This window comes from Panonychus citri, unplaced genomic scaffold (genome assembly GCF_014898815.1).
Source record: "Panonychus citri isolate SS breed McGregor unplaced genomic scaffold, ASM1489881v1 Contig00039, whole genome shotgun sequence".
NCBI classification, from domain to species: domain Eukaryota; kingdom Metazoa; phylum Arthropoda; class Arachnida; order Trombidiformes; family Tetranychidae; genus Panonychus; species Panonychus citri.
In genome coordinates, this window is record NW_026515444.1 from 73184 (window position 1) to 82467 (window position 9284).

Here is a 9284-nt window from a genome sequence, read left to right on the forward strand (position 1 = left end):
CATACTCAAGTGGAAATGTAATGTATCAGAGAAGAAGAAGAAAAAACAACAGATTCTGTAATTAGAGCTCATTAAACTTTGAAATTCATTTAAATTTTGCTGATTAGTTGATAAATTTAACCCATTCAATTAGTGGTAAAAACAACAATCTATTAATCAAACGACTTCGCTTCAAGTTTACTCTGAGGAAAGCTTCTCACGAGGATGTTGAGGAACAAATAAATGATTCTAATCGTGGTAAAATGGTTCAATGTTAATTAGCTGACGAATTGACGAAACAGTGACAATTAGCTAATTAACTACTAATTCAGTTTAACGAATGAGCAAAAAAAGGTAAACAACAACGCCCAAAACGAAGGAGCTGCCATCTGGTGGAAAAGAACTTCACTTCTTGTTTATTTTCTCTCATTTGGTTGTTCGTGTTGTCAAATTGGTTTGTTGATTGTTGATGAACAGGTAAATCAACATTACTTGATGTTTGGGTCTTAATCTTTTCTCATCTCATGTAATATCAACATTTTCACCTTTTTCTCCCTCATCATGTTGATTATCTTCTTCACATTCATGTTGTAATTGTTGAGAAAACATGACCGTTATATGAAACAAAAATTCATCTTCATTTACTTTATTGTTACATTTTCTTTGTGCCATAAATAACATATAAATTGTTATTTACTCTACATTCTCAATTAAGAGTTTAAAGTAAATTCCATGTTGATAATTTGTTCAATTTTCGTCAAACACTTTTTCTAAATGAGAGTTTAAAAGTAACAAATCAATAACTAATAAGAAACCGAATTAATCAATTATGTGAGACTGTTTTTTTTGTTCTCAATCTCATCAACATTTTTCCCGATTTTCTATTCTATTTATCCAGTGAGTCTATTTTCTATTTTTGTTTGTGTCTTATTCTCCTGGCAATTCAATTGATTTGTTTATCGCAATTCTAACATCGACAAATTGTGTGTGTGTCTTCATTTACCATTTAGATCCAAGTGTTTTGTCCTTTCCAATAATCGATCCACTTTTACTCATTGGAAGAAATAATTTGGTTCCTATTCTAATTTTAATCCATCTACTTGACTGCGCACAAAAATATTCCAGTGAACATTAATCTCATCTTTTTCATCTCTAATTCCATCTCTTTGTTCCCAATATAATCTTCACCAGTTTTCTAACATAATGTCCTCCGTGTTGACAGAGAATATCGTTCTTAGTCGAACCCGATCTCACGATTTGCGACATGTGAAAAAACTTAATTGCTGGGGAAGCGAATTATCTGACGTCTCGATTGTCCAACAAATGCCAAACGTTGAAGTTTTATCTTTATCGATAAATAACATCGCCAGTCTACAGGATTTTAGTCAATGTAAAAACCTTCAAGAATTATACTTACGGAAGAACAAAATCTCCGACATAAATGAGATCTATTATCTTCAAGATCTTTCTAATTTGAAGAAATTAACTCGAGGATAATCCATGTAATCAACAAGCCAATTACCGTTACACCATATTGAAAGCTCTTCCTCAATTAGAGATATTAGATAATGCTAATGTTACAACCGAAGGTAAGTTTGATCACAATTAACTTTTCCAATTATTCTTCAATTTTTAATCAATCAATTGTCAGTAAAATCAATTCAAATTAACTCCAACAATTTCTATCCAATTATCTTCTCAACTCATAATCAACTAGCAACTTTTAATCAAATTAAATTGTCGACTAATCATCAATGCAATCAATGCTTTCAATTTCCCCTTCCATTCACGCAATGGACAATTAGTTACTCATCATCAATTGAAATTTTTCATCTTTTAATAGTAATTAGATCATCTTAATCAAAGTTATTCGAAGAGTTTTTTTCGATATTATAAAAAGGTAACAATGAAATGTTGATAATGATAGAGCGATGATGCTGAAATTTAGGACATTTAAAGGCCACTTATTGGCACGTCGACCTTGTCTCTCGTTTCACCTTTCGCTTCACTGGTTAAGTACGTAATTGTTTACGATTAATTCTAGTTTCTAATTGAATTGAATTTTCCATTCACCATGAGAATTGAAATTATCATCATTATAAAGTTTATCCTTTCACCCGGGGTGCTTGAGACCCTTCACTCTTGAACTGAATTAAGAGCCCACCTTAACTTTCTTAATCCATCATCTTATATTTAATCCATTCAATTGACCACTCGCTCTCATTACAAATCATTACCTCTACTAAAAGGTTAGATAATGATGAGTTAACAATGATAATCAGATGATGAACAATAGCCCAACAATTTATTTCAGTTACTCTGATCATTCTGATTAATCATTTATTTTCCAATTGAACAACAATCAATTGTACTATTAATATTTATGCAAAAGTAAAAGACTGAGGGCTGAGATAATTCATCCTCCACAATTAACCCAATGAATTTTGTATTGTTTCATCTTAACACCAATTCTATTAAATTAAATATGTTAATCGAATACAATTTACTAATTGTTTTATCATCTATTTTCTCTCATCTTCTTTTGTTTCTCAGAACTTGCCAAAGCTCAAACATTGGGTGAAGATATTTATGATCCATCTTCCGAACGTGAGTTACCTAAATCTAAATTTGATCACTTAATTGTTAATCTTTTCTTATTCTGGGTGGTGATGGAATCTTAACATCTTAACATCTTCACGATTGATGATATTGTGTTAATTTATCTTATTGACGATAATTAATCGACAATTAAAATATCTTATCCTCCTAAGCTATTAGACTCTGAATCTGAAAAGTCAATCAAAGTTAATCAACAATCAGTAAATGATGCTCTTTGATTACTGTTATTATAATCAACTTTTAACTATTTTCGGTTCTAATCATCCCAATCTTAGTTTTTTCTATTAATGTTACCCAACTAGTTAACTAACTTTTCGTGTCAAATTTTAATCATCCAATTGAACATAACAATTATCATCTTTCTTCACCATCATCCTGTTTACAATCATCACAAATTCAATTCCTAAAAATCATCAACATTTTCTCTTGATTTATAAAACACCTTAATTATTAAATATAATTGGTCTCAATTTTTCTTATTTTCCAACCAAATTAACTAATTGTTGTTTCTTTTCAATTTATTTCCCTTTTCTCTCAATAGAGCCAAGTTACCCTCCAATTAATGGACATTCACATCAAAAATTGACCATCCAACAAAAACAACAACAACAACAACAACAACAGTTGCCAGATGATGAAGATTATGAGGTTGGTGAAAAGGACAATTAAATTATTATCATTTTTATTGTTAACCGGATAAAGATAATCAAGTTTTATTTATAGCAAATGAATTAGGATAAAGCTAATCCTTAGCTGAGAGACTTTTTTTTTAATAATAAACTTGATTCACATGTTAATTGTTTTCTGGTGCATTGATTGTCACGCAGAAATAACCAGGGAAATTAATCTCCACTACCTTTTGTTTACTTTCAGCAGACTAATTGATTGCTTTCTTGCTTTTGCAAAATTTACCGTTATTTTCATGAGTTTCTTTGATCAATTTCAATCATTTCGTTTCTTGTCCTCAAGTTAATTTTTTCTTTTGCTGGTAAAGATTATGCATGAGAATTGTTAATCTTTATTATTGTTAAGGTTTCATTTTCGCTCTTTGATTTTATGTCTCTTTTTCTGCTTCTTCATCACAATCTAATCTAATCTTTACTTTCACTTTGTATCTTTTCTGTTCATAGATTTATGATGAAGACGTTGAACTTTCCAGGAAGAAAGTGTAACCTACAGGAGAAAGACGATGGATCTTGTACTTTAGTTCAGGATAATTGTAAACCCTTAAGTTCAACACCTCAGAATGGATCAAATTCAACAATCTCTTCATTGGATAATAATAATATCCGCAATAAACATCAAGGATCAACCCAACAATTGCATCAAACAAATCAACCTAACCAACAACAACAACAACAACAATCACCACCACAACCGTCACAAGGAAATGGTCTTGATCATCCTGTTAATCCTCCACAACAACAACAACAAGTTACTCAACAACACTCACAGTCCCAAGCTCAATTACAGCAGCGTTACAGTTTACAAGAGATTAGTCCAGATAATTGGAATCCAAAAGATTCAAAACAAGTTCAACCTAATCTAACAACATCTACATCTTCAACCATGTTAAGGTATGTGTTTATCCATTAATTGTTGATTGATTTAATTGACCAACTACCAATTACAAATATAAATTACTTTTTCCTTGTCACTCCTTAAAAGTTGTGAGATAGTTAATCATTTAATTGTTGATTGTTCAATTGCATCAATTAGTTGATTGGACAAAAAAAACTCAACAATCTTTTCCATTAAATACTTTAAATCAAGTTAAATTAATGGCGATAATAAACAATTTAACAACTTGAAGTTTAAAACTCAAGCTATGTAATTAAGAAGATAATTAAATGAGTATCAGTAAATCACCAATAACAATAGAGAGAGAAAATCAAGAGAAATAGTGTATCAAAAAAAAGAGATTCGATAATTAATTGATTGTGATTTACTCAGATGAAGTTCTGGAGCAACTTTCATCATCTAATTGTTTGGATTTGGAATTGATACAATTGAGAGAGTACATAATTATAAGTGTTAAGGTGAAGAGAGGGACAGTTGATAAAGTTAATCAACAAGTAGAAAAAAAGTTCTGACCTTATTCTGTCAGGAGAAATTAATTGATTGTTGATTAGTAACGAAGTCTAAATAATTGACTAATTATCAGTTCGAATGATCTAAAAAAAAATAACAACAAAATTGATTGTTACCTTAGTTAATTTTGTTTAGCTTCAATGTTTGTAATTGTTGACTGATTGTTTGTCTCTCAAAGATTAGCAAAGAATTAGTAAATCAGTTAATTAATGTTGATGATGATTAGTATGGAAAGAGTTTAGTGGTTCATAATCAATTGTGACACAATGTTATTCATTAGCTGATTCATTAGATTTAATTGATATTTAGTTTTAATTGTTAGATTCAACAGATCGCTTGATTTTGACCAATTTTCGGTCTATCGATTCAGTGAACCATTGATTCTGTGTGTATGTTTTGTATTATAATTATTGTGATGACTTTTGTGCTTTCGTGCGAGAGAAGTGAAAACAACAATTGTAACAATTGAGTTAACTAACAATCAATTCAATCAACAATTTCAAGTAAACAAGTAATTAGATAAAGTTAACTAATACTCATTTCCCTTAATAAATAAGAAAAGTTTCATTGATAACAATTAATTGATTTCAATGTGATTTTGATAAATGAGGACAACATCAATCTCTTGCTGTTCTCAAGTTAATTAACAATTAGCTTCCGTATTATCAAAAGCATCAACTTAATAATTAACCAATTACCCTAAAACCCTACCTATGAATACAATTTCTGTGTAGGTGGGTTTCAATTAATCGTAATCAAAATGGAAATGCAATCAATCAATATTGATCATTACACTAATTACCATTATTTAATATACATTATCAAGAAAACTAATTTCTAATCGCTTTCTCTATGCAAATTAATCATAAACGGACCATTAGAAACAATTAATTGCAAATCAAATATAAATATTATCATTCAATTTGAATGTATAAATGTTATATATAAAAAGTGTATAAATTATCGTTAATTGTTCACAATCGAACCATGAAAATTGTTTAACTTGATTGTTATTATATATTTAATAACAACAACAATGTTATTTAATCACAATCCGATCCAATGAACCATTTTTTCAAATTGTTTATTTGTTTCTTAACCAACAATTACCTGAGTAAAGTGAATCTATTTTTATCATTTCAATTCAATTTAATCTCAATCTCAAGCAATTAGATTCAAATATCAAGAATTAATAATACCACCAACCATTAATCGAGTTACCGTGACAATTAGATGTCGATACAATAATATAAATACACTTGATCACGTTAGAAATAATTAGTTGTCGATTGATTGAATACGAAAAAATTTCCCTTCACTAACCTGGAGAACTGGAAAAATTTTCTCCTTCACTTTCTTTCTTCAAGTTCATCAATCACATTTACCCTTAATTTTTTTCTTTCTCACTTGATTGTTGCTGATGTACTTTAGCATCGGTAATCACTTTTCCAATCATCATCAATATCATCATCCTCATCAGCATCATCAGCATCATCATCTTTATCTCCATCATCTTTGTTTTTCTTCATTTACTTTCTAAATCGATTTGTATTTAACCCTGATCATGATCGGTAATCAGATTGCTTTTTTTGTATCATTAATGATTTTGTTCATTATTAGCTCAGTTTATGTTTACATTGATTAACTTGATTGTTGTGAGAAAAAAAAACAATTCAAACCAACAAACAAACTGATGAATTTGATTTTCGCAAAACAAACAATTAAAAAGTAAATCATTTCTGTACCATAATCAGTAAATTCGTACTTGGACTTTTTTTAATGTTAATCAGTTGAACAATTAGCAACAATTATCTTGAAACTATACCAACAATTAAATTCACTGTCTCTCTGATTCTATTAACTTAACTTATAATTGAATCTGGTTAAAAAATTTGCCTTGAGGTAACAAAAAAAAAATCGTCTCCGAAACAGGAAACTTGAATCAAGTTCATTTCAGGCTGATTTTATCATGACTACTAATTCAAATTATATCATCATCATTATCATCATTAACTTTTTTTGTTTTTTATCATGAATACTTTCAACTTAATCTGATTACAGTTCCAAGGTAAAAAATAGCAACTACTTTGAATAACATTTTCGTATGCAAATTTAATGGCCTTTACACTACCGATACCGTTTCCGTATGACCATGGCCTTTGACGGTCACGTCAAGAGATTAAATCAAATTAGTAGTAATTTTAAATGTTACAATGGACTCAGAATGTGAAAAATTAATTGATTGCGTTTAAATTGTTGACATTTAAATGGTCAGTTTATGTTATGAATGTTTGATCAGTTTTCTGTTTTTGTTTCTCAATTCATTTAATAGATTTATGATTCATTAAATTGATATTTCTCATTATGAGATTATCAACTTCACAATTTAATGATTGTTGTCTCCTTGATTTAAATCATTTGTGGATATTACTTGAATCTGTCCTTGTGATCTAGCTAATTGTTGATGTTATTGTTACATGGGAATTTGTTTTAATTATAACCATTTATGGGTTGTTGCTGTTGAGATATTTTTTCATGATTCCTTGAAATGAATTAACATGATTTCTATTAATTATTGTAGCTCAACAACTTAGTTTTGTTGATTGTTAGTTGTCAAGTCTTGTCATCGGAAGATATTTTTAAATTCAGAGGGATTTCGACCTTGTATTTTGACAGTTTTCTTAATTGTTGAAAGTTTGTTTATTATTTCATGATGATTTACCCACAATCTTTGATGATCATTGAACACCAACGCCTTTTACAATCAATTTACCCTTGGATCAACCATTACTATCGATTGCACATCTTTACAAAGATCTCATCTTTTATTTTCTATTTTAGGTCACAAAGCGTCAGTGATTACAATATATTCAATGGTTCCAACAATTGTAACAACTCAACGACCCATTGTCGTTCAACCATAGACGCTAAAAGTTGTATCTCAGATCAGACTCATGATATTTACCAGTATCACAATGAAAATGGTTCCGGAAATGAACGTTATTCACCCTTATCTTCCCATGGAGGTAATGGAAGCGGAGGAGGATCTGGTAGCTGTGGAAGTAGTGGAGGAAGTGGAAATGGGAGTGGCGCTGGTCGACGATATGGTTACCAGTCAATTCAATCAATATCAAGTCAACAAAAGCCTCTATCTAAAGGCGGTCGAAACAGGGTAAGTCGCTATCAAATTGTGTCAAAGGTAAACTCGCTAATATTATGTAACTATTATCACGATGATGATAACTATTCACACGATATTAGTTCTTCTTAAATCTTTTTCTCCTTCTCAATTTCACAATCAGAGTGTCACTCAAGAGGGTTATTAGATCCAATTGACTTGAGACTGATCTCTCCCACTCTCTCTCTCTCTCCCTTAGCAGCTTATATTATCCATTTTCTCATCCGATTGTCTTTCTCTCTCTCTCTCTATTCACAGAATGCCAACATATTATCTGCTGTATTATGTCTCATCAAAGAGCTTGATTATGCAAGTTTAGAGGTTGTTGAGACAGCGATTCATTGTCGTATGGAAGAGATGGAAGATTAAATGGAGAAAAGAAGCAACAAAGAAAACAAAAAGAAAACAAAAAAATCAGAAAGTGAAAAAAACGTAAAAGAAAAGAGGATAATAAGCCATGAAAAGGAGAAACAAGCAAAGACATTTAAACTTGTAGGAAAATCAGCATCATGATCATAATCTCTATCACTAACATGATCTTCATCAACTACATTCCATTCAGCTCTTGTCATCGACTTTGATTTAAAGAGATACTCTTATAATTACTCTGTGATTATAAAGATGAGCCACACAACTGACCAAACCTGTTGAAGATTGATTTTCATCATCTTTTATCTTCATCACCATCACCATCCTACATGATCGATTAATAATAATCTCTCTTCCATCCAAATCCATGAACGGAAAACAAAGTCAAAGAAAACAACTTCTCATTTCCGGACGATACCTTTGTTATCGAGAATTGAAAGCTAACTGGTCACGTTGATACTCCAGCGAAATCAGTGTTTAGAGTGATGTGTTAAAGTTAATGAAATGATTAAGATTCAGTTAAAGACCAAGATGAATGATGAAAAGATTAATCCAACAAAGCAAAAAGGGACTTCCCACCCATAGGGCTTGAGGCTAAAGAGCAACAAACAATAATACAATGTAGAATTGACGTTTCCGCTGTTTCCACCCAGGCAACTCATTGATGACCTCAAATTTTGCAAAACAAAGTAACATGATTCAAATTTGAAAGCTACTCAACAAGATCATCATTATGGCAACTCTATTAATTACCGTTAGAATGATCATTTCCGATAAACAGTAAATATCCATTTGTTAACTTGATCATTAAGTTTTCAAGGAAATAAAAAAATAGCATCATAATTACTAATCGCTGAGAGGAACAAATAAAACAAAAATTGTGGCAAAAGTGGTTCTGTTTCATGGTAAACACAAATATCAACCAAGAAGATAAATAGATTGAGAACCAAAAGAAGCTGATTAAACATGAAGTGATGAACTGAACCTGTGGCGAATCAATTCTGGAAGCTTATTAAGAAATGGGCCCCACCTTTAATTTACCTTTTTC

General features: G+C 30.5%; 1 pseudogene; it reads left to right on the top strand.

The window, feature by feature from the left end:
• The first annotated feature begins 398 nt into the window (after nucleotides 1-398).
• LOC128397700 (myb-like protein AA) lies at nucleotides 399-8953 on the top strand (annotated as a pseudogene).
• Nucleotides 8954-9284: the final 331 nt, after the last annotated feature.